Below are 26,418 nucleotides of genomic sequence, written 5' to 3' on the forward strand. Positions count from 1 at the left end.
ATTTGTAAAAGCATGGGCAATGTCGCCGTATTATTAATTTTACTGTAAGTTTTGATATCATCTTCGCGGAAGTGGTCTTTTTCCTGACAAGTTGCGAACTTTTTCTTCGCTTCGCGCGAGCATCCTGAAGCTCGCGGTTCACGCGCACGTAACTAAAAGAAGAAAAGGAACCGTTCCATTCGCGAGCGCCATTGACTGTGGAAGACTCAAGCTCGCATCGAAGTAGCCTTCATTCATATGGAGCATATGAACGTCTGCGAAAGATTGTTGTAAGTATTTCGGCGCTCAAGGTTTCCTTATTTTGGCATCTCTGGCTTCTTCCTTGTGCCTGAAACACCTTATTTGTTACTCGAAGGTCTTATTTGTTATTTTCCGAAAACAACCTCGCGATGGCTACACGTGCCGTGTTCATTTCGTGTCTCAGCCAATCTATGCCGGTTTAGAAACGTGAACGAAGAGGTCCTTTGCTTGTCATCAAAGCGCATTGCGGCAATTTTCTGCCGCTCGTGTGGCTTCACTTCATTTACGTAAGGGCCTCTGATACGGTGCTGCCGTTAATTGTTGTCTTTCCGCTTTTCCACATGGGTCCGGCTTTCCTTTGCAGTGTGGAGCGAGTGGGGAAAAAAGGGTTTTTTACGAAGCTGTGTCTAACAACAAGCAGCGCAAAAGAAGCTCCATCCAACAAATATGATCTCTGGAAAACAAATTCACCTCGGACGGGCGAAGCTTGTTACCGTAAGTGAAAACACCTCCAATCTTTTTTTTTTTTTTTACGCAAGGAATTTAATCACATGTACGAGATATGTTTGCTTTCATGAGAGTTTATATCAATAGAAGCCTTAGCGATTTAGTGTGAATCACACCTACACGGAGGTGTAAATTGACCGATTATATTTCTTAATTATTATTTAAATACGCCTGATAAATTTAATTAATTTACAGAAGTAAGTGGTACTATAAAGTGCGTCGGTAGTTATGCAATTCAGAATATAATTTTTAAAGAGGAGGAAAGGAGTTGTCAATAGCTGATTTGATTGAACTTTGATTATTGATCATAGGTATGTTCGTGTTGAAGCTGTTACAGTTCATTTATGTTATGCAAATATATGACCCGTGAAGCAACTTAGTGCGGGAAAGGGGAATACCCACTTCATTGGAATGATCAGTAAGATACATAAGGGGGGACCAGAAATCAGCTCGTCTTTGAAGTGGCCCTTATGACATTTATTTTGTAAAGCAAGGCAAGGCAAGACCCATGCGCGCGTGTTGAAAGAAGAGTTAGGTTAATGGTGAATTTCATAGAAGTTACAACTGATGCGCGACGATCTGCCATAAGAATAAAGTGGCGCAGCTTGAATCTTGGATGGACTAAATGATACCAGCGAAGCAATCAAGACCCGAATCTCGGATAGCAGATATTGAAGTTTCCAGCGAATCAGGGTTTTGTAGAGAAGATTTAGTGATGTTGGAGCGACGTAGAAAATTGTTCTGAGCAAACAACAAAGCGAGCGGTTAGCGTCCTTTTTCCATGTGCAGTGATGCCCGATACTCGATCGAATAAGGAGCCTAGCATCTACCCCCAAGTAGCTGTCGTGCAAGCTCACGCCGTCCACATAACAGCTGGCCAATCAACCACTCTACACAGAAATGTGACTGTCATTTTATTCTGCTGATCAATGCATTTCATGAAGGGGCCCAACAACACTTCTCCAAGTTATCAAAGAAAGACTCGCTAAAGTATTTTTATTCCTTCACGAATCTCCTTTCGTCTTACGATTGTTTTGAGGACGAGGATATATGCATCCGAAGCACTGTCGTAGCGGGCTTAGTACGATACAAGTAACCGGCTCAGGCACGTAGTATTTAAGCTAGCACGGCTGTAGCACGCGGATGCCTTATCACATGACTGTAGCATAAAATACAACATTATGCAGACAGCCATCGGTCGAGACCAGAAACACAGAGGTGAGGTTTTGTTTTGTTTCCTTAGAGGGCACTTAAGGGAAATATTAAGCTGAGCTAGACTGAAACGTTACGCTTTCATAATAACAAGTTTGCTATTCTTAACGAGAAGAGAGAATTTGTAAGCGTTAACACGACAAAACTGAGAAATCTTTGGTGCGGCTGTTGTGCACTGTGGTACTTCAAAAAATTACATCAGAGCCTCTGTTCTGATTACACAGCTGCAGCCACATGTTCCAGGCGAAACTCAATAAGGTTGATATTTTTTTTTTTTAATCGGCAGATACCACGCGTTGTGGGAATCGATTTCACGCGAAGCAGTCAGCGACTATTTCTATGCTGTACTTTATGGCTTTGAGCCAAGCGTTACGAGGTGGATCGACGTGTTTTTGTAAGAGTAGTAGCTATGTGCAAATCGTGTGCCTACCAGGCATGTCGACAACACTAGCGTTTAGATGGTAACTTATGGTGCGACGTAACGTCAGCCCTGACGTTAGAGTACATGCATACGTCAGTATTATCGAAACCAAGTGCACTTTATGGTGCAATCATGTGAATATCACATGTAACTTTAGTTAATGTATTCCACCGGGGTTGAGCAATGCTTCAATATAGCTTCCTGAACCATAGGAATACAAATGTAATGTTTATTAAACTGCTAAAAAGCGGAGCCAACACTGGAACCACAGACGTTAATCTGATATGACGCCTGTATCGTAGGATTTCTTATGTAGTGTTTATTGCTTTCCTGTAAAATTAGATAGCCGGCACCACAAACGCAACTGACGTTGCGCCAACATTACGCCTGCATAGGTTGTTTTTCCAAACCCGTTTCTAGACCTGGCGTGACTCTGTGGTAGAGTCACGCCAGGTCTAGAAACGGGTTTGGTAGAGTCATGTGGAATGCTTGGGTCGAATCCTGCTGGGATCCTAATTCTTATTCTTTCCATTCCTCGGGTCTACGCTGCCGATATCAATTTTTCTTAACCCTCTCTCATTTAAATTACCAATGTCTGTTCTCGCCGTTCCTGGGTCGATATAAACTGTCAATCACCTGTGGCGCTTACCCGTACACTGCGGCCCGTGGTAAACGGGTATGTGCCACACGTGTCTGGAGGAAAGGGTTTGACGACGTGCGCGGCAGGATTTTCACGTTATGCATGTCATGACCCGACCGTCATAATCGTCAAATCCTCTTACCCTCCCATGCCAATTTTGGTCTACACAAACTTAAGAAGGCGATCACGAGAGCACCCAGACGTAGGCGGCTAGACAGACAGACAGACAGACAGACAGATAGATAGAAACGCTTAAACTGCCAAAGGTTCGCTAAGAAATGCTTCGCATGTAATAAAACAATACGCAGTATGTGAGAGTTAGTTATGGCTTCTTATGCACAGCACTCGAGCTGACCGCACAGGAGGTTTTGATTTCGGTCAGCAGAGCTGACCGAGCTTGCACTCTCGCATGGTTAATGGCAATGTTTTCATTTTGAGTTGTGCAGGGCTGTCGGTGCTGTGTCACGGAAGCTCAGTGTCAATTTTAGTTACCACTTGTCAGCGGCGAAATGGAGGCTTCATATGACGTCGTTGGGTGCCCAAATGATCCACGTCATCAGAACAAGGATAGTGAAAGCCGCAAACTGTAGCGCTTCCTCTCGGACCCGCTGACTCACCGAATGCAGTAGGACAGGTGGTGACATCAGCTCCTCGTTTTTTTGTTTTTTTTTGTGCGGCTGATTCGAATTGAACGGTGGCACCAGGAACTCTCGGTGGCAGTTTTCTGACAACAAAATCATTTAGCTGGCGCTCAGTGAGCGGTGATAGCTTCCTAAAAAGATAATGTATCAGTCTAATTAAACCTAACATTTCCATTTAACATAAACATAACTCTTCATTCATTTATCTTGAAACGTACAAAAAAGGTATTACAGAGGATACTTTCGCGATCACGAAAATAGCCAGTGCCCGTGACAGTCCCGCCAGCAGCGTAGTTTGCCAAAGGAATAGAAAGGTTTTTTTTTTTGCTGCATTTGATACGAAATTTCAATTTCTCTGCTGCATGCAGTGTGATATTTGGCTCGGACTTTTACAGCAATATTCACTAGAGTTTGGCGGCGTTTTATTAATAATCACAAAAAAGGGCGGGCATGTAACCACGAACACAGCGGAAGCGAACGAGACAAAGCAAACGCCGTTCTCTTCGACTGTGTCCGAGCTTGAACGCCCCCCACCCCCTCTTGCGTGACGAATGCTTAACAACTACATCAACACCTTATCGTTCTTGGATTCTTTTCCGACAATGTCCAAAAAGGGTTGCAGCATCGCTTTACATGAGTAATTCTTTCTGGTCCTTTCTAGCTCTGTTTCATTTCAGTTGACTAAGCAAGTGCACTGTTTTCAGACAGTATCATGAGAAACTAATTAATGAATTTCGTGTGTATATTAGATAACGCAAAGTTATGCGCAACTTTGCTATAAGTCTTAGTATCTTCTGATGCAGCGCGGAGCAATAGCTTTCTCATTGCTGTCTCTAATGTTGTTCATTTCCATGTTTAAATTTCGTCAACACCTCGCGACCTGCTGTACTTCTCTTATTTTTTAGCTTCCTAGAAATAGTGCACGGCCATTTCACATCGTAACCAACAACTGCCAACTGTATTGAAGAATTAATGCTTCATTAGGGCAGTACTACAGGTTCACTGATACAGGTAAGAGCTCACTTTTTTTTTTATTTCCCCATGTATTGTGAATATTTGCGACAGATAAATTGCTAGGAACTCTTTCTCAGGTCCAATACCTCTTGGCTTTTCACGTGCTGCAAGTTAGCTTTCAGCTTTGACTTGTTCACTGGCATTTAGCCAAGGAGCGAAAAAAAAAAAAACTTAGTAGGGAGCGTGCCTAGAGTCCACAAGCCAACCTCCTCCGAAGCTGCTCCCTCCACGTGCTCACTGCTCACGGCGCAATTCCGAGACCGCTCTTGTTTCTTTTGTTTCTTTTCTTTTGGCTTTTAGGGGCGGAAACCCAAAGGAAAGAGCAGGGTGCCTTCTGTTGCTTGCACGGTTTTCGTCGTCGTTTTCTTTTTTGTCTTATTATTTTTGTCAGTACGTATATTGTCCTTATTGCCCATGGGGCTGGAACTGAATACGAAGAAACACACTTGAATGGAATCCTATCGCCACAATATCACAAGAGCAGCTGCCAGAAATGCAGGTGATATGTGAGACACAACTTTGGGTAAATGGCATAGCTCGATTTGCATACAGTTGACTAAGCAAATGCACTGTTTTCAGACAATATTCAGAGATCGTCTGGTCATATCAAACAACACAGTTAGCGCACCTTTTACTGTAAATCCTAGACCCTTACGACGCAGCGCGGAGTAACGGCTTTCGCATTCTTGTTACTAATGTTGTTCATTAGCTTGTCTACGATTTAGCAACACCCCGTGACCTGCTGTTTCTGTCTTTCTTATTTGTTTTCACGCGTAGAAATATTTCAAGGCCCTGCAATCTAGTCAGAAACAATTGTCAATGAAGTTATCCTCTGTGAGGCCAACGGCTATCACCTATGCCTTTTAAGATGTGACGAGTATTCCATCGAACAAGGGTTCATACGGGCATTCCACTGATTCATTTACTCAGGTAAGAGCTTGCTTCTTTTTATTTCTGCATGCATTGTGCATTGTTGCTTCTGATAAATTGTCAGCAACAATTTCTGAGGTCCAATACCTCTTGGTTTTCCACGTCCTACAAGATAGTCTTCAGCTATGACCTTTTCGTGGCATGTAGCAAATCAAGGACGTGGTGATTTTGCTAATCATTAAGTCTCGTCTACAGCTTCGCAACACTTGCGAAAGCGAAAACGCAATCGCAAGGCCATTAGTCTTGTAGGCCACGTGTTGAGCGGTACAATGGCGTGATTCTGTAACCAAAAGAAAATTAGTACATGGTTCCCTTCTTTTCAGCGCACACTGCTCGTCGGCGTTTACTTTTGTTTCTAATTATTTTTGACAACACATATAGTTTCGTTTTTGTCATGGCGCTGGAATTAAATACGAAGAAAAACACCCGATTTGAATCGTAGTAACAATGTAACTCAAGAACGGCAGTCAGAAATGCAGTGGATGTAAGTAAAATACAGCGTTGGGCGCATGGCACAGAGCGATTTGCATACAGTTGCACATGAAACACTACGATCTGCAACACGGGTTATGCTCTATATGTTTTCACAACATGTGAAACTACCAGGAAAATATCAAATCACCTGCGTCACAATTAGAAATACGGCAGAAATCTCAGCTAGTTTATAAGGATTCGTCATAAAAGAAGGTAAGGCTTGCGAACAAAGACACAAGAGAATAGAACAAGACAACATAAATGGCGTTTCTGTTGTTTTGTTCTCTTTTGTCTTTGTTTGCGCGCCTTATTTTCTTTTCTTACAAAAACAGTGTGTGTACAACAAACAAAGCTTCAAACAATTCATAAATTACAATTCTGATTGTTTCCTGCTCGCAAGGCGAGATTTGTTAGATGATGTGGAATAATACGAATGATGAGTGAATGAGGAACCCACGATATTAATGTCTGAGTGTCTTTTTTCTTCCTTTTTTTGATGCAGGAAGTACAGTGGAAAAAGCGTTTGGGTACATTTACAGGACGCAAATCTTTGAGCCGCGATATTCTTCAAGTGGGAACAGCCAGAGATCACAGACTATTTTTAATAATATACTGACAGTATTTTGGGACCAATAAAGATTCTCTTTCCTTAGTTTTGCTGTATTGCTGGTTCATTCAACTCGGAGGTTTCTTGGGTCTCTGGTGAACCTAATATTACTTGAATTCACTGTTATTTCTCGCAGGGAACTGAAGTACAACCTATTTGCCGCATTTCGCACATTTCTTGAAGTGTATCACACCACACTCGCTGCTTTTACGTGTCTTGATTCCTTTGTTGGTGCCTTGTTTTACTGTGGTGTCAGCAGGTGTCATTTGTTTTTGAATATTTATACCCAGCAAAGTGGTTGCTCAGGCTTGTTAGTGAGGAATCTTCGAGGGTGTACGAGGGTGTACAATAATCATCATAATTTTGATACCTTACATATGCCTACTCTGCGAAGCGTGGGTATTGCAGAAATGTGCTCAAGCGCTATTAAAAAAAAATGGGCAGATCCCACGCAGTGTGGGAATCGATGTAATGCGAAGCAGCCAGCAAAGAGCTGCATACATCGTCTTGTTTGTCATTGAGGCTAATAAAGTCATTCATGTCGTGACATCTAGTTCGTCATATATCGCGAGATTGCATGACTTTAATGATTACATGAATGACTTTAATGATTACCTGAACATGAAATACGTTACGTCGATTGATTCCTCTGAAATGCGTGTACAATCTGGTATATCCCATGCTAATGAAACATATACTGTGCTACATATATAGGATGCGTGACCTGCTATTTATGTTGGGCACCCGTGTCATGCCATACCAATTTAGGTATATGTCCAGTTAACAAAATGGCCGCGAGTGCACCATGAGCGTGGCGTCTAAATCATACCTACATGACATGCATGTCATGATTTTCGTGTTACCACCTCTTATTTATGTTCGCCACACAGACGCCGCGCAAATACCAATTTTGGTCTATATCAAGCTAGCGAAACGGCCGCCAGCGCACCATGAGCGTGGCACGTAAGTCATGCTGCACATGACATACGTGTTATGATTTTCGTGTTAATTCCTGTTATTTGTGTTCGAAGCAGTCACGTTGCGCAATACCAATTTTGGTATATATCAAGCTAGCAAAACGGCCGCCAGCGCACCATGAGCATGGCACATAATTCATACTGTGCATGACATGCGTGTCATAATTTTCATGTTACCATCTGTTATTTGTGTTCCTCACACAGTCACGTCGCACGATACCAATTTTGGTATATATCAAGATAGCGAAACGGCCGCAAGAGCACCATGAGCGTGGCATGTAAATCATGCTGTACCTGACATGCGTGTCATGATTGTCATGTTAACTCCTGTTATTTAGGTTCGTGACACAGTCACGTCGCGAGATACCCATTTTGGTGTATATCAAGCTAGCGAAACGGCCGCCAGGGCACCATGAGCGTAGCACGTAAGTCATGCTGTGCATGACATGCGTGTCATGATTTTCATGTTACCACCTGTTATTTGTGTTCGTCGCACAGCTACGTCGTGAGATACCTATTTTGGTGTATATCAGGCTAGCGAAACGGCCGCCAGGGCACCATGAGCGTAGCACGTAAGTCATGCTGTGCATGACATGCGTGTCATGATTTTCATGTTACCACCTGTTATTTGTGCTCGTCGCACAGCTACGTCGTGAGATACCTATTTTGGTGTATATCAGGCTAGCGAAACGGCCGCCAGCGCACCATGAGCGTGGCACGTAAGTCATGCTGTGCATGACATGCGTGTCATGATTTGCACGTTAGGACCTGTCACTTATGTTCGTCATACACTCTTGTCACGCGATACCAAATTTGGTATATAGCAAACTAACGAAACGGCCGCAAGAGCACCAAAACAGTGGCATGTAAATCATGTCGTTCATGACATGGATATCATGGTTTTCATGTTATGACCTGTCACTTATGTTCGTCATAAAGTCATCTTTCGCCATACCAATTTTGGTGTAAATCCTATTAACGAAACGGCCAGAAGAGCACAGAGTCGTAGGCGGATAGATAGATAGATAGATAGATAGATAGATAGATAGATAGATAGATAGATAGATAGATAGATAGATAGATAGATAGATAGATAGATAGATAGATAGATAGATAGATAGATAGATAGATAGATAGATAGATAGATAGATAGATAGATAGATAGATACGCTCACAGTTGCAGAAGTTCGCTAAGAAATGCTTCGCATTTAAAAGTTCTCTCTTATGCTATTTCAGAATGGGCTTCAGCTCGGCTCTGCTTTCATCGCTTCTTTTGTCCCGAATGGAGTCTGGATGAAGCTGGATAAGTCCGAGGAATGAATTGTGCTCACGCCACGTGTGAATAGTTTTAACGTTTTTTTTTTTTTTTCGTTGACTTATGACGTTGAGTGCGAAGCGGCTGTTCGAATAAATAATCGCTGCACGAGACGCCATCCATTCAATGTGGCCTGCGCTAATGTTCGCAGGCGCACCGTTCGCGGAGGCCATGGCAAAATAAAATGTTTTGAAACAAAGGGAGTGTCGTGAATTATTGTTTGCGCGCACGCACGCACGCACGCACACACACACACACACACACACACACACACACACACACTTACGCGACAGAGGAAGACATACGTTAAACAGTTCTTCATTTATTTCAAAGATGCAGAACAAAGCTTCTTCGATGACAGAAAGAAACTGCGCGAGTTTTGTTTTAGTACCTTTGTAATAGTAGAATTGCAAGTATTGATGGACAGGACACTTTTCCCCCATTCATGTATTGCCTCGACGATTTGTGTGACAGTAGATATCCCGCTTCTGATTCCGTTTTGAGAAAGAGAGATTACACTGTTTGCTTCCACGTACTTTGTTATGAATTTTAAGATAACATGGTCGAGAATTTTACAACTAGTGCGCGTTAAAATGATAGGTTTGTAGATGGAAGGAGCTGATATATGTCACCAGACCTGTGTACCGCGATTACATTGGTGATTTTCCAGTCCGCTGGGAGAAATAAATCACAAATTCACTTTGTGAGTTTGAGATCAAGATGCCTAATAATTCGTTCAGCATAGCGTTTTAGGAAGATGTTTGTTATTTTATCCAGGCAACTACTTTTCTTTTCATCAAGGTTTAAGAGCTGCGCTGAAATGGCGGGTGCTCCAATGTTCAAAGATGGCAGTGATCTAGCTTGGGCGGTGTGACTATGGCGTGTTATCATTACGTTGTTATCAGTGCCAAAAAACTGAGGCAGCTTTGCACTAGTGGTGCCAAACCTGATGGAACCGCGGAGCTGGACGGCCTTGCTTGTTGTTCTTTATTTCTCTCTTTCTTTCTTCCTCTCTTTCATTCTGTTTATTCAGTTTTTCTCATCTTTTTTGTCTCTGTTTATTTCTCCTTTCCCTCCTTCTCATCCTCACATCACTCCTCGTCACCTTCACTTCCCTTTCCCACCGCCTTGCTATGCTATACATCACTATGCTATGCTTCGCCCTTTCCCCCTCCTCCTTTCCTTCTTCCTCAACCTTGCATCAGTCCTCCTCACCATCCCCTTGCTAAACTATACTATACAAGTGTATGCCTGTACCCTCCCCCTCCTCCTTTCCTTCGTCCTCACCCCCACTTCCCTTTGCCACTCTTTGCTATACCATACCATACATGGCTATTCTATGTACCCTCCTCCTCCTTTCCTTCCTCCTCACCCTCACATCACTCCTCATCATCCTAATTTCCCTTTTCCACTTCTTTGCTATTGGCCGCGAGATCGACATATAGGTGGGAGCACCGTCGCCGCGTTAGTGTGGAAAGGCGGTCGGAGGCGCGTATACAAATGTACACAGCGGCGCTTCGTTGTGAGCGGTTTGAGCCGATTGTCGGCGAATAAAATGCGTTGGTTGCAGCTTACTGGTAATATCTGCTCTCTTCATTGTTAAATCGGTGCACGAGGATCATCCAATGTTACTATTACTTGTGAGAGAAGCGCAACCTGCCGATGAAAGGGATGTTCGCACTGGATGACAGTCTGCGCTTACGCGCTATATGACGTTTTTTGTTGTTTTCTCTGTACGTGTTTAGCTTGTGTTTTGTGTACTACGCACGACTGAACTACTTAAGTGTTTACTTCTTGTTCATTTGTATACCAGCCCATATTCCTGTGCAATGAGTTCAACAGCACTGTTCACGCGAATACGCATATATATGCAGGTAAGAGTTTAGCACAGAGCTTTCATCGATTGATTACGTGCACGACAGTGATGCAACAAAGGTCCGGTTATTTTATGGAACAAGTGTCTTTTTTTTTTTCAAACTAATAATGTCCGCTGCCTTCCATCAATCTATAACAACTCCACACAAGCGCTCCAACATAACGTAAAAAGGAAGGATGAGGTCTTGCGTGAAATTATACGACATAAATGTAAGGCACACCGTCGGGATTAATTTTGAACATCTGGGTCCTTCAAAGTGTACCTAAATCTAAACACACGAGTGGTTCTGCATAAATTTCACCCCAAGTTAAAATTGCGCGCGGCTACTCCGTTTTATAACTGCCGTGTCATTCCATTGTCTGTTTTTTCTTTTCTTTTTTTTAGGGACAGTTTGAGTACCGAAGTCTCAGACTTCACTTGATAGAAATATTTCGCTGTAGCGGGACCACGACCGTACAATAAAAGGACATCTTAAGCACAACTAAAGCTCATCATGAACTGGAGTTCCGCGGTTATACACCTAACAACAACGCGAAAGTGCATGGGCCTCGTTTTTGTTTACCACCGAGTCGCTGAAACGCTGCATTCACACACTGTTTAATGTTCCTCATGTTTGGGACTATGCCAAGAGCACTTTAGGGTGTGCTTGAACCAGAAAGCGGCACCAACACTGAAATGATTCTGGCGCATGAAGGGTACGACACCAATACACAGCCCTCTCGAAAGTCGCACTCACTGATCTTATTATAATGCGCATGCAGCCGAGCAAGCCCATTTGCTTCTGTACACCATGTTAGGTATACGTACGAGCAGTTAAACTCGCGCTAACATAACAGAACAAACCGCCCTTTGAGAACGTGCAGGACGTACGCACACATGCAAACACGACGTGGCTAGCAGACGACGCAGGGAGCAATCCACACTAGGCGCACTTCAGCCAGTAGCCGCCAGGCGGCGACTCCGCTCGATCTCGCGGCCAATACTACACGATCCATGGCTGTGCTATGCTAGGAGCTGCTTGGCACATACCCGCTTTCTGTAGCGCAAACCCGCTTTACCCTCTCCCATCCTAACCCTTGCATCCCTTTCCTACCCTCTTGCTATACTATACTATGCATGGCTATGCTATGCTAGGAGCTGCTTGGCACATACCCGCATTCTACGGCGCTGGTCACGCGAACTGGCGGAACGAAAAGTCTTAACAATTCCGCTAAAGCTGAGTGCAAGTGTGATTTGAAATTAGTTACCTTTATCTTGCCCTCTACAGCAGGCAAAGCGGCTATACTGTCTTCCATTTAGCACATATGTAGCACCAGAATTTATCGGGCGAGTTTTAACAGAGAAGTTGTTAAAGGGGTACTAACACAATATTTCGCGGTCGAGATAGCCTGCGGGATCGATTCCGGTGAACATACGTATATAATCTGCAAAATACCAACAGCGAATATAGCTTGGAAGTTATTTTAAATGAATTTTGAAGTTTGCGGGAGCGATCGACATCCTCGCGATACTGACACCCTCAAAGGGGACCCTTGGGGACCCCCTACTTCCCTCACGGGACCATGCTGCAACAAGTTATGATGACGTTATAGCCGCCATGTTATTTATTTATTTATTTTTTTTTGCCGCGTTCGCTCCAGCAGTCTACTTGTCGGCGGCTGTTCGCGAACCGCGCGGAAGTGCGTCACAGTTCTGTGTGCTGACGTGATCGAGAGCTGCACCCGCTAGGTGGTGATAGTTGCACCCGAAGGCTTGTCATTTTTGAAACCGACACTGACACTGGTCGGTAATGAGGAGCCTGTAATTATTTATCTGTCGCGCGCTGCAGCAAACGATGTGCCGTGTTATGACTAACAGGTCCCCAGCAGCACATTGCAGCAAAAAAACGCGAGGCCAAAATTTTTGTGTCAGTACCCCTTTAAAAAACGTCCCTGCTCCGCAAAAAAATACCATCATTATGAATGGGTATGTGCCACAGAATTTGGGCAAATCCCACTACTCACCGATCCAGGGTGGCTTGTAATAACGCTGATGGGTGAGAGAACGAGTACAGAAAGAAAAAGAAAGAAAGAAGGAAAGAAACAGAGAGACAGACAGAAATAAAAATATAAAGAAAGAGAAAGAGACAAATTCTTGCCAAAAAAATTCGTCACGAGGCGGGATTCGTACCCGCGCGGCCTCGATCCGAAGGCGAGAGCCCCTGATTAATAACTCTGATTGACGAGAGAACGAGTACAGAGAGACAGAAAGAAAGAAAGAAAGAAAGAAAGAAAGAAAGAAAGAAAGAGAAATTCTTGGCGAAAAAGATTTCTTGGCGAGGCGACATTCAAACCCGCGTACTCACGATCCGAACGCCAGCGTCGTAACCACTCGGCTATCCAGGCACGCTAGCAGAGCATAGCATAACCTGGTATAGTATAGTATAGTATAGCAAGGGGGTGGTAAAGGAAAGTGAGAGCGAGGAGGAGGGAAAGGAGGATGGGAGAGAGTAAAGCATAGCATAGAAAGAGAGAAAGAAAGGGGAAAGAGAAAGAGATAGAGAGAATCAAAGAAAGAGAGAGAGAAGATACCCAGGTAGCAGAAAAGGGATAAATGGCGCCTCCTTCACTGTTTATCCAAGAAAATAAAATCGTCTCGAAGAAGACGCGCAATAGAAGCTCATGTCGATCTCGATCTCGATCACCAATGACAGCCTGTGATTTACGCAGAATCTGCAAATCCAAAGTCTGCAAATCAGAATCTCCAAATAAGTGTGATCGCGTCCGTCCCACCAGCATGGAAGGGAGGAAGTTGCAAGAGCGTCCCGTCCCGCATGCAAGCTGAGGCGTGCATTTCTGAGCAGAAAATTTTACGAAACTACGCCTAACCGTCAGTCGGTGTAACAGCCGCTCCAGAGAAACATACTTGCATTCGGGCCCACAAGTTGAACATGCAGCGAAGTACAGCTTCTTTACAGTTGCGTTCACAGTCTCTGTGAATCGCGACACAAGCCCGAAATAAAGCAAAATAAGAGAACATGACCTACGAGCGTGATCGCACGTGCTAAATCGACGAGCTTAACTGGCATTGCAGAAGCAACAGCCGAGCGGATGAATACAAGATCAGCGCTAAAGAGCTCGCGAGGAAGTTAGACGGTTATTGCTGCCAGTAAATTACGTAAAATTTACTACTTAACAAACTTGAAAGCCTTCATGATTGCTAACGCAATGTCGGCACCACACAATTTATCCTTTTGCACGTTACTTCTTTATCGCAATAAGAGATGGCGTGCGCAGGCTCGAGCTCAAATTTCAATTCGCGGCAGTTCATGCATGTCCATGCATGCATGGATCAAATGGTGCGCGCGACACGCCCGCCGCAGAACAAGCAACACATCTTTCCGATCTGCGAAAAAACGCAAAATTTCTTTTTCGCCAAGATTTTCTCTTTCTCTCTCTCCGTACTCGTTTTCTCGTCCATCAGAGTTATTACATCCCACGCCGGATAAATAGGCGCACGTGTTCTGGGAGTGAAGCAGAAGAGGATGAAGAGAACGCGTGCCGGTTCATGATGATCATAATTTTCTATCCACGACACATGGCGAACCTCGAGCATAACAGCTCTGCTGCCGTAAAAGAGCTTAACGTCCCAAAACCACTATATGATTATGAGGGACGCCGTAGTGGAGGGCTCCGGAAATTTCGACCATCTGGTGTTCTTCAACGTGCATTGACATGGCACAGTACACAGGCCTCTACCATTTCGTCTCCATCGAAATGCGACTGCCGCGGCCGGGATCGAATCCGCGACCTTTGGGCTAGCAGCCGAGCACCGTAATCGCTGCACCACCGCGGCGGACAAAAGAAGAACGAGTCTGAACCCGTGCCAAATTGAATTCAGGTGTGGCTGCTCCATTTGGTAAGCCCGTGTTGAACTCTGGATATTACAAAAGCTTATGGCAGCGGGGAACATATCAAACTAATAAATTCGCTTAAGAACGTGGGTTTACCACATTATTTCGTAGCATGGGTATATTCTCTTTTACACGGCAGAGAAGCATTTTGCTCACAGTCTGGTTTGTCTTAGAAGTCTCCCCCAGAGGCTAGTGTTGTCATTATTACTGCTTATTTCTTTGCTATATACTATTTCTATACAAGGGGGCGCGCAGGTATATGTATACAGAGTGTTTCAAGAAACGTGTCCGAAAATCATCAAAAATAACGGAAATGGAATATTCGCTCGCTGTCTTCATAATAACTTTTTTCTGTGGTGGGAGACATCTTAAGATGACTAGACACAGCAGTTACGGCAGTAATTAAATAAAGTTAATTAATTAACTTCTTAATTAGCGGAGGCAGGCGGTCGGGTCAAATGGGAGAATTGCTGTCCTTCCTGCGAAGAGGCCATTGCTGCTTTGATATTTTAGAAATAGGCCACTGGTAATTACTGCGGAGCAATGGAATTCAACCAAATTCACCGGCGAAACCGAAACGCCAGCTCAGAAAGATGGCATTCTTCAGCTGTGTCCCTGTCACACATGGAAAAATTGAAAAAAAAAAACTCCTTCCCAAGCGATCACCATTCGCGAACAATCACGCAAGGAAGCAAGTGAGCACGGAGAAACGCGGCATTCATCGCGAGCGGCTACTCCTTGCATAGATTCCTCGCGCGTCTCTGCTCGCGACGGCACGTGCCTGGCCTCCGCGATTATCTCCGGCAACGCGCCGTTGCTCAACGGCGCGTTGCCGATAATCGCGGAGGCCACGGAAGGTGAAGCAAAATGGAACTATGAAGCTGCGCCATAAGTTCACGCGTTGGCCGCGTTTGCCGGCTAGCGAGCGGATCTGCGATACTGAATTGGTTCTAAAAACGTTGCTACAGAGCACCAGCTGTACTATTCGAAGGCAGTGGGAGACATAATGGCAGACGTTGTCGCAGGTGACGCGGTTGTCCATACTCTGCAAACGGTGCGAAAAAGACCATGTGGGGGCCCATGGGAACCCTATCATAGGTGTGCGCGAATAGTGAATTTTACAACCGAATCGAATATGAATCGAAAAGAGATGACACTTAGAATAACACAGAGCTGAGCTAGTTGGTAAGTATTCATGCTAAAAAGACAGAGCGTGCGAACACGGACACAAGAAAGAAGTCAGGACACCACAAACGCCGTTTGTGGTGTCCTGACTTCTTTCTTGTGTCCATGTTTGCACGCCCTGTCTTTTTAGAAACAGATGACACCGAATTGAATACCAATATGAATAGAATACTATTCGAATAGTTTTCGATTAGTAAGGCAACAGTTTTAAAAGCAGCCCTAGAATGGTAATGTAACCATTTTCTAAACAGCCCAAGAGTTCCAAGGCATTTCATTCGAAACAGGCATTCACAAGCTTTATCAAATGAACATTACGATTACGTTTAACCGACAAAAAATACCAAAATTATGTAAACTGCAGTCGCAAGCTTGTATACAGCATCAGCTAGAGCCTTAGAAATATTTTGTAACTGCAGGTTGAAATACAGAAGTGACTACAGTATTCAGCGTGACACTTTGTCAACAGATTTTAAATAAAACTCAGATATAAATATCAAACAATATTCATGAGTCATCATTATCATTAATGTCACGCTGAATGAAGATAGTGGATCGATCACTTTGCCGCTTGGGCGACACTGAAGTTATAAGAAGAAAAAACACCTTCGTTCTGTGATCACTCTAGCACCTGTAGTCCCGTAAAACCTTGGGCTGCATGCATTTTGGTAATTCTTACGATTAAAACAAGAACTGTTACGCCTCTCTGTTCCAACTTTTCGTTCTTTTGAGGTTTTTTTCATCGATGCTTATCATTATAAAAAAAATATTCGAAAAGTATTCGGTTTTTCTAATATACCCTCTTCGATTCGAGTACCGAATCGAATAGAACGCTATTCGATTCGTCATTAGAAATTTTCGAATATTCGCACATCCCTATTATTTCACGTTACAGTCAATTTCACGTGCGAGTGCAGCGCCACTACATTTCGCGGGTCAAAATATCATTTCATGAAAATCGTTTTTTACTATCATCTTTTCATGGAAAATTTTGTAAAAGCATGGGCAATGTCGCCGTATTATTAATTTTACTGTAAGTTTTGATATCATCTTCGCGTAAGTGGTAATCATAATAAGGCTTTTTGCTGACAAGTTGCGAACTTTTTCTTCACTTCGCGCGAGCATCCTGGGGCTCGCGGTTCACGCGCACGTAACTAAAAGAAGAAAAGGAACCGTTCCATTCGCGAGCGCCATTGACTGTGGAAGACTCAAGCTCGCATCGAAGTAGCCTTCATTCATATGGAGCATATGAACGTCTGCGAAAGATTGTTGTAAGTATTTCGGCGCTCAAGTTTTCCTTATTTTGGCATCTCTGGCTTCTTCCTTGTGCCTGAAACACCTTATTTGTTACTCGAAGGTCTTATTTGTTATTTTCCGAAAACAACCTCGCGATGGCTACACGTGCCGTGTTCATTTCGTGTCTCAGCCAATCTATGCCGGTTTAGAAACGTGAACGAAGAGGTCCTTTGCTTGTCATCAAAGCGCATTGCGGCAATTTTCTGCCGCTCGTGTGGCTTCACTTCATTTACGTAAGGGCCTCTGATACGGTGCTGCCGTTAATTGTTGTCTTTCCGCTTTTCCACATGGGTCCGGCTTTCCTTTGCAGTGTGGAGCGAGTGGGGAAAAAAAGGGTTTTTTACGAAGCTGTGTCTAACAACAAGCAGCGCAAAAGAAGCTCCATCCAACAAATATGATCTCTGGAAAACAAATTCACCTCGGACGGGCGAAGCTTGTTACCGTAAGTGAAAACACCTCCAATCTTTTTTTTTTTTTTTACGCAAGGAATTTAATCACATGTACGAGATATGTTTGCTTTTCATGAGAGTTTATATCAATAGAAGCCTTAGCGATTTAGTGTGAATCACACCTACACGGAGGTGTAAATTGACCGATTATATTTCTTAATTATTATTTAAATACGCCTGATAAATTTAATTAATTTACAGAAGTAAGTGGTACTATAAAGTGCGTCGGCAGTTATGCAATTCAGAATATAATTTTTAAAGAGGAGGAAAGGAGTTGTCAATAGCTGATTTGATTGAACTTTGATTATTGATCATAGGTATGTTCGTGTTGAAGCTGTTACAGTTCATTTATGTTATGCAAATATATGACCCGTGAAGCAACTTAGTGCGGGAAAGGGGAATACCCACTTCATTGGAATGATCAGTAAGATACATAAGGGGGGACCAGAAATCAGCTCGTCTTTGAAGTGGCCCTTATGACATTTATTTTGTAAAGCAAGGCAAGGCAAGACCCATGCGAAGAAGAGTTAGGTTAATGGTGAATTTCATAGAAGTTACAACTGATGCGCGACGATCTGCCATAAGAATAAAGTGGCGCAGCTTGAATTTTGGATGGACTAAATGATACCAGCGAAGCAATCAAGACCCGAATCTCGGATAGCAGATATTGAAGTTTCCAGCGAATCAGGGTTTTGTAGAGAAGATTTAGTGATGTTGGAGCGACGTAGAAAATTGTTCTGAGCAAACAACAAAGCGAGCGGTTAGCGTCCTTTTTCCATGTGCAGTGATGCCTGATACTCGATCGAATAAGGAGCCTAGCATCTACCCCCAAGTAGCTGTCGTGCAAGCTCACGCCGTCCACATAACAGCTCGCCAATCAACCACTCTACACAGAAATGTGACTGTCATTTTATTCTGCTGATCAGTGCATTTCATGAAGGGGCCCAACAACACTTCTCCAAGTTATCAAAGAAAGACTCGCTAAAGTATTTTTATTCCTTCACGAATCTCCTTTCGTCTTACGATTGTTTTGAGGACGAGGATATATGCATCCGAAGCACTGTCGTAGCGGGCTTAGTACGATACAAGTAACCGGCTCAGGCACGTAGTATTTAAGCTAGCACGGCTGTAGCACGCGGATGCCTTATCACATGACTGTAGCATAAAATACAACATTATGCAGACAGCCATCGGTCGAGACCAGAAACACAGAGGTGAGGTTTTGTTTTGTTTCCTTAGAGGGCACTTAAGGGAAATATTAAGCTGAGCTAGACTGAAACGTTACGCTTTCATAATAACAAGTTTGCTATTCTTAACGAGAAGAGAGCATTTGTAAGCGTTAACACGACAAAACTGAGAAATCTTTGGTGCGGCTGTTGTGCACTGTGGTACTTCAAAAAATTACATCAGAGCCTCTGTTCTGATTACACAGCTGCAGCTACATGTTCCAGGTGAAACTCAATAAGGTTGATATTTTTTTTTTAAAATCGGCAGATACCACGCGTTGTGGGAATCGATTTCACGCGAAGCAGTCAGCGACTATTTCTATGCTGTACTTTATGGCTTTGAGCCAAGCGTTACGAGGTGGATCGACGTGTTTTTGTAAGAGTAGTAGCTATGTGCAAATCGTGGGCCTACCAGGCATGTCGACAACACTAGCGTTTAGATGGTAACTTATGGTGCGACGTAACGTCAGCCCTGACGTTAGAGTACATGCATACGTCAGTATTATCGAAACCAAGTGCACTTTATGGTGCAATCATGTGAATATCACATGTAAATTTAGTTAATGTATTCCACCGGGGTTGAGCAATGCTTCAATATAGCTTCCTGAACCATAGGAATACAAATGTAATGTTTATTAAACTGCTAAAAAGCGGAGCCAACACTGGAACCACAGACGTTAATCTGATATGACGCCTGTATCGTAGGATTTCTTATGTAGTGTTTATTGCTTTCCTGTAAAATTAGATAGCCGGCACCACAAACGCAACTGACGTTGCGCCAACATTACGCCTGCATAGGTTATTTTTCCAAACCCGTTTATAGACCAGGCGTGACTCTGTGGTAGAATACCTGATTGTCATGTGGAATGCTTGGGTCGAATCCTGCTGGGATCCTAATTCTTATTCTTTCCATTCCTCGGGTCTACGCTGCCGATATCAATTTTTCTTAACGCTCTCTCATTTAAATTACCAATGTCTGTTCTCGCCGTTCCTGAGTCGATATAAACTGTCAATCACCTGTGGCGCTTACCCGTACACTGCGGCCCGTGGTAAACGGGTATGTGCCACACGTGTCTGGAGGAAAGGGTTTGACGACGTACGCGACAGGATTTTCACGTTATGCATGTCATGACCCGACCGTCATAATCGTCAAATCCTCTTACCCTCCCATGCCAATTTTGGTCTACACAAACTTAAGAAGGCGATCACGAGAGCACCCAGACGTAGGCGGCTAGACAGACAGACAGACAGACAGACAGACAGACAGACAGACAGACAGACAGACAGACAGACAGACAGACAGACAGATAGATAGATAGATAGATAGATAGATAGATAGATAGATAGATAGATAGATAGATAGATAGATAGATAGATAGATAGATAGATAGATAGATAGATAGATAGATAGATAGATAGATAGATAGATAGATAGATAGATAGATAGATAGATAGATAGATAGACACGCTTAAACTGCCAAAGGTTCGCTAAGAAATGCTTCGCATGTAATAAAACAATACGCAGTATGTGAGAGTTAGTTATGGCTTCTTATGCACAGCACTCGAGCTGACCGCACAGGAGGTTTTGATTTCGGTCAGCAGAGCTGACCGAGCTTGCACTCTCGCATGGTTAATGGCAATGTTTTCATTTTGAGTTGTGCAGGGCTGTCGGTGCTGTGTCACGGAAGCTCAGTGTCAATTTTAGTTACCACTTGTCAGCGGCGAAATGGAGGCTTCATATGACGTCGTTGGGTGCCCAAATGATCCACGTCATCAGAACAAGGATAGTGAAAGCCGCAAACTGTAGCGCTTCCTCTCGGACCCGCTGACTCACCGAATGCAGTAGGACAGGTGGTGACATCAGCTCCTCGTTTTTTTTTGTTTTTTTTTTGTGCGGCTGATTCGAATTGAACGGTGGCACCAGGAACTCTCGGTGGCAGTTTTCTGACAACAAAATCATTTACTGGCGCTCAGTGAGCGGTGATAGCTTCCTAAAAAGATAATGTATCAGTCTAATTAAACCTAACATTTCCATTTAACATAAACATAACTCTTCATTCATTTATCTTGAAACGTACAAAAAAGGTATTACAGAGGATACTTTCGCGATCACGAAAATAGCCAGTGCCCGTGACAGTCCCGCCAGCAGCGTAGTTTGCCAAAGGAATAGAAAGGTTTTTTTTTTTTTTTTTTTGCTGCCTTTGATACGAAATTTCAATTTCTCTGCTGCATGCAGAGTGATATTTGGCTCGGACTTTTACAGCAATATTCACTAGAGTTTGGCGGCGTTTTATTAATAATCACAAAAAAGGGCGGGCATGTAAGCACGAACACAGCGGAAGCGAACGAGACAAAGCAAACGCCGTTCTCTTCAACTGTGTCCGAGCTTGAACGCCCCCCCCCCCCTCTTGCGTGACGAATGCTTAACAACTACATCAACACCTTATCGTTCTTGGATTCTTTTCCGACAATGTCCAAAAAGTGTTGCAGCATCGCTTTACATGAGTAATTCTTTCTGGTCCTTTCTAGCTCTGTTTCATTTCAGTTGACTAAGCAAGTGCACTGTTTTCAGACAGTATCATGAGAAACTAATTAATGAATTTCGTGTGTATATTAGATAACGCAAAGTTATGCGCAACTTTGCTATAAGTCTTAGTATCTTCTGATGCAGCGCGGAGCAATAGCTTTCTCATTGCTGTCTCTAATGTTGTTCATTTCCATGTTTAAATTTTACCAACACCTCGCGACCTGCTGTACTTCTCTTATTTTTTAGCTTCCTAGAAATAGTGCACGGCCATTTGACATCGTAACCAACAACTGTCAACTGTATTGAAGAATTAATGCTTCATTAGGGCAGTACTACAGGTTCACTGATACAGGTAAGAGCTCACTTTTTTTTTTATTTCCCCATGTATTGTGAATATTTGCGACAGATAAATTGCTAGGAATTCTTTCTCAGGTCCAATACCTCTTGGCTTTTCACGTGCTGCAAGTTAGCTTTCAGCTTTGACTTGTTCACTGGCATTTAGCCAAGGAGCGAAAAAAAAAAAAAACTTAGTAGGGAGCGTGCCTAGAGTCCACAAGCCAACCTCCTCCGAAGCTGCTCCCTCCACGTGCTCACTGCTCACGGCGCAATTCCGAGACCGCTCTTGTTTCTTTTGTTTCTTTTCTTTTGGCTTTTAGGGGCGGAAACCCAAAGGAAAGAGCAGGGTGCCTTCTGTTGCTTGCACGGTTTTCGTCGTCGTTTTCTTTTTTGTCTTATTATTTTTGTCAGTACGTATATTGTCCTTATTGCCCATGGGGCTGGAACTGAATACGAAGAAACACACTTGAATGGAATCCTATCGCCACAATATCACAAGAGCAGCTGCCAGAAATGCAGGTGATATGTGAGACACAACTTTGGGTAAATGGCATAGCTCGATTTGCATACAGTTGACTAAGCAAATGCACTGTTTTCAGACAATATTCAGAGATCGTCTGGTCATATCAAACAACACAGTTAGCGCACCTTTTACTGTAAATCCTAGACCCTTACGACGCAGCGCGGAGTAACGGCTTTCGCATTCTTGTTACTAATGTTGTTCATTAGCTTGTCTACGATTTAGCAACACCCCGTGACCTGCTGTTTCTGTCTTTCTTATTTGTTTTCACGCGTAGAAATATTTCAAGGCCCTGCAATCTAGTCAGAAACAATTGTCAATGAAGTTATCCTCTGTGAGGCCAACGGCTATCACCTATGCCTTTTAAGATGTGACGAGTATTCCATCGAACAAGGGTTCATACGGGCATTCCACTGATTCATTTACTCAGGTAAGAGCTTGCTTCTTTTTATTTCTGCATGCATTGTGAATTGTTGCTTCTGATAAATTGTCAGCAACAATTTCTGAGGTCCAATACCTCTTGGTTTTCCACGTCCTACAAGATAGTCTTCAGCTATGACCTTTCGTGGCATGGAGCAAATCAAGGACGTGGTGATTTTGCTAATCATTAAGTCTCGTCTACAGCTTCGCAACACTTGCGAAAGCGAAAACGCAATCGCAAGGCCATTAGTCTTGTAGCCACGTGTTGAGCGGTACAATGGCGTGATTCTGTAACCAAAAGAAAATTAGTACATGGTTCCCTTCTTTTCAGCGCACACTGCTCGTCGGCGTTTACTTTTGTTTCTAATTATTTTTGACAACACATATAGTTTCGTTTTTGTCATGGCGCTGGAATTAAATACGAAGAAAAACACCCGATTTGAATCGTAGTAACAATGTAACTCAAGAACGGCAGTCAGAAATGCAGTGGATGTAAGTAAAATACAGCGTTGGGCGCATGGCACAGAGCGATTTGCATACAGTTGCACATGAAACACTACGATCTGCACACGGGTTATGCTCTATATGTTTTCACAACATGTGAAACTACCAGGAAAATATCAAATCACCTGCGTCACAATTAGAAATACGGCAGAAAATCTCAGCTAGTTTATAAGGATTCGTCATAAAAGAAGGTAAGGCTTGCGAACAAAGACACAAGAGAATAGAACAAGACAACATAAATGGCGTTTCTGTTGTTTTGTTCTCTTTGTCTTTGTTTGCGCGCCTTATTTTCTTTTCTTACAAAAACAGTGTGTGTACAACAAACAAAGCTTCAAACAATTCATAAATTACAATTCTGATTGTTTCCTGCTCGCAAGGCGAGATTTGTTAGATGATGTGGAATAATACGAATGATGAGTGAATGAGGAACCCACGATATTAATGCCTGAGTGTCTTTTTTCTTCCTTTTTTTTGATGCAGGAAGTACAGTGGAAAAAGCGTTTGGGTACATTTACAGGACGCAAATCTTTGAGCCGCGATATTCTTCAAGTGGGAACAGCCAGAGATCACAGACTATTTTTAATAATATACTGACAGTATTTTGGGACCAATAAAGATTCTCCTTTCCTTAGTTTTGCTGTATTGCTGGTTCATTCAACTCGGAGGTTTCTTGGGTCTCTGGTGAACCTAATATTACTTGAATTCACTGTTTTTTCTCGCAGGGAACTGAAGTACAACCTATTTGCCGCATTTCGCACATTTCTTGAAGTGTATCACACCACACTCGCTGCTTTTACGTGTCTTGATTCCTTTGTTGGTGCCTTGTTTTACTGTGGTGTCAGCAGGTGTCATTTGTTTTTGAATATTTATACCCAGCAAAGTGGTTGCTCAGGCTTGTTAGTGAGGAATCTTCGAGGGTGTACGAGGGTGTACAATAATCATCATAATTTTGATACCTTACATATGCCTACTCTGCGAAGCGTGGGTATTGCAGAAATGTGCTCAAGCGCTATTAAAAAAAATGGGCAGATCCCACGCAGTGTGGGAATCGATGTAATGCGAAGCAGCCAGCAAAGAGCTGCATACATCGTCTTGTTTGTCATTGAGGCTAATAAAGTCATTCATGTCGTGACATCTAGTTCGTCATATATCGCGAGATTGCATGACTTTAATGATTACATGAATGACTTTAATGATTACCTGAACATGAAATACGTACGTCGATTGATTCCTCTGAAATGCGTTGTACAATCTGGTATATCCCATGCTAATGAAACATATACTGTGCTACATATATAGGATGCGTGACCTGCTATTTATGTTGGGCACCCGTGTCATGCCATACCAATTTAGGTATATGTCCAGTTAACAAATGGCCGCGAGTGCACCATGAGCGTGGCGTCTAAATCATACCTACATGACATGCATGTCCATGATTTTCGTGTTACCACCTCTTATTTATGTTCGCCACACAGACGCCGCGCAAATACCAATTTTGGTCTATATCAAGCTAGCGAAACGGCCGCCAGCGCACCATGAGCGTGGCACGTAAGTCATGCTGCACATGACATACGTGTTATGATTTTCGTGTTAATTCCTGTATTTGTGTTCGAAAGCAGTCACTGTTGCGCAATACCAATTTTGGTATATATCAAGCTAGCAAAACTGCGCCATCGCACCATGAGCATGGCACATAATTCATACTGTGCATGACATGCGTGTCATAATTTTCATGTTACATCTGTTATTTGTGTTCCTCACACAGTCACGGTCGCACGATACCAATTTGGTATATATCAAGATAGCGAAACGGCCGCAAGAGCACCATGAGCGTGGCATTGTAAATCATGCTGTACCTGACATGCGTGTCATGATTGTCATGTTAACTCCTGTTATTTAGGTTCGTGACACCAGTCACGTCGCGAGATACCCATTTTGGTGTATATCAAGCTAGCGAAACGGCCGCCAGGGCACATGAGCGTAGCACGTAAGTCATGCTGTGCATGACATGCGTGTCATGATTTTCATGTTACCACCTGTTATTTGTGTTCGTCGCCACAGCTACGTCGTGAGATACCTATTTTGGTGTATATCAGGCTAGCGAAACGGCCGCCAGGGCACCATGAGCGTAGCACGTAAGTCATGCTGTGCATGACATGCGTGTCATGATTTTCATGTTACACCTGTTATTTGTGCTCGTTCGCACAGCTACGTCGTGAGAAACCTATTTTGGTGTATATCGGCTAGCGAAACGGCCGCCAGCGCACCATGAGCGTGGCACGTAAGTCATGCTGTGCATGACATGCGTGTCATGATTTGCACGTAAGACCTGTCACTTATGTTCGTCATACACTCTTGTCACGCGATACCAAATTTGGTATATAGCAACTAACGAAACGGCCGCAAGAGCACCAAAACAGTGGCATGTAAATCATGTCGTTCATGACATGGATATCATGGTTTTCATGTTATGACCTGTCACTTATGTTCGTCATAAAGTCATCTTTCGCCATACCAATTTTGGTGTAAATCCTATTAACGAACGGCCAGAAGAGCACAGAGTCGTAGGCAGGATAGATAGATAGATAGAGAGATAGATAGATAGATAGATAGAGATAGATAGATAGAGTAGATAGATAGACAGATAGATAGATATAGATAGATAGATAGATAGATAGATAGATAGATAGATAGATAGATAGATAGATAGATAGATAGATACGCTCACAGTTTGCAGAAGTTCGCTAAGAAATGCTTCGCATTTAAAAGTTCTCTCTTATGCTATTTCAGAATGGGCTTCAGCTCGGCTCTGCTTTCATCGCTTCTTTTGTCCCGAATGGAGTCTGGATGAAGCTGGATAAGTCCGAGGAATGAATTGTGCTCACGCCACGTGTGAATAGTTTTAACGTTTTTTTTTTTTTTTTCGTTGACTTATGACGTTGAGTGCGAAGCGGCTGTTCGAATAATAATCGCTGCACGAGACGCCATCCATTCAATGTGGCCTGCGCTAATGTTCGCAGGCGCACCGTTCGCGGAGGCCATGGCAAAATAAAATGTTTTGAAACAAAGGGAGTGTCGTGAATTTGTTTGCGCGCACGCACGCACGCACCCACGCACACACACACACAACACACACACACACACACACACACACACACACAACAACCACACACACACACACACACACACATCACGGCACTAGGAAGAGCAGC

The 26,418-nt window shown here is 43.3% G+C and overlaps 1 long non-coding RNA gene across 9 annotated transcripts; it reads left to right on the forward strand.

Moving 5' to 3' along the window:
• Positions 1–26,274, forward strand: LOC119394915 (uncharacterized). Of its 9 annotated transcripts, none has more exons than XR_007416049.1 (5): positions 1–269; positions 605–735; positions 4,567–4,672; positions 5,453–5,605; positions 25,997–26,274. It is a non-coding gene; the product is annotated as an uncharacterized LOC119394915 (long non-coding RNA). The 9 variants fall into 9 exon arrangements; XR_007416050.1 differs by lacking the exon at positions 5,453–5,605 and adding an exon at positions 22,560–22,712; XR_007416051.1 differs by lacking the exons at positions 4,567–4,672; positions 5,453–5,605 and adding exons at positions 21,673–21,778; positions 22,560–22,712.
• The last annotated feature ends 144 nt before the right edge of the window (positions 26,275–26,418 follow it).

This window comes from Rhipicephalus sanguineus, chromosome 1, assembly GCF_013339695.2.
Source record: "Rhipicephalus sanguineus isolate Rsan-2018 chromosome 1, BIME_Rsan_1.4, whole genome shotgun sequence".
Classification (NCBI taxonomy): domain Eukaryota; kingdom Metazoa; phylum Arthropoda; class Arachnida; order Ixodida; family Ixodidae; genus Rhipicephalus; species Rhipicephalus sanguineus.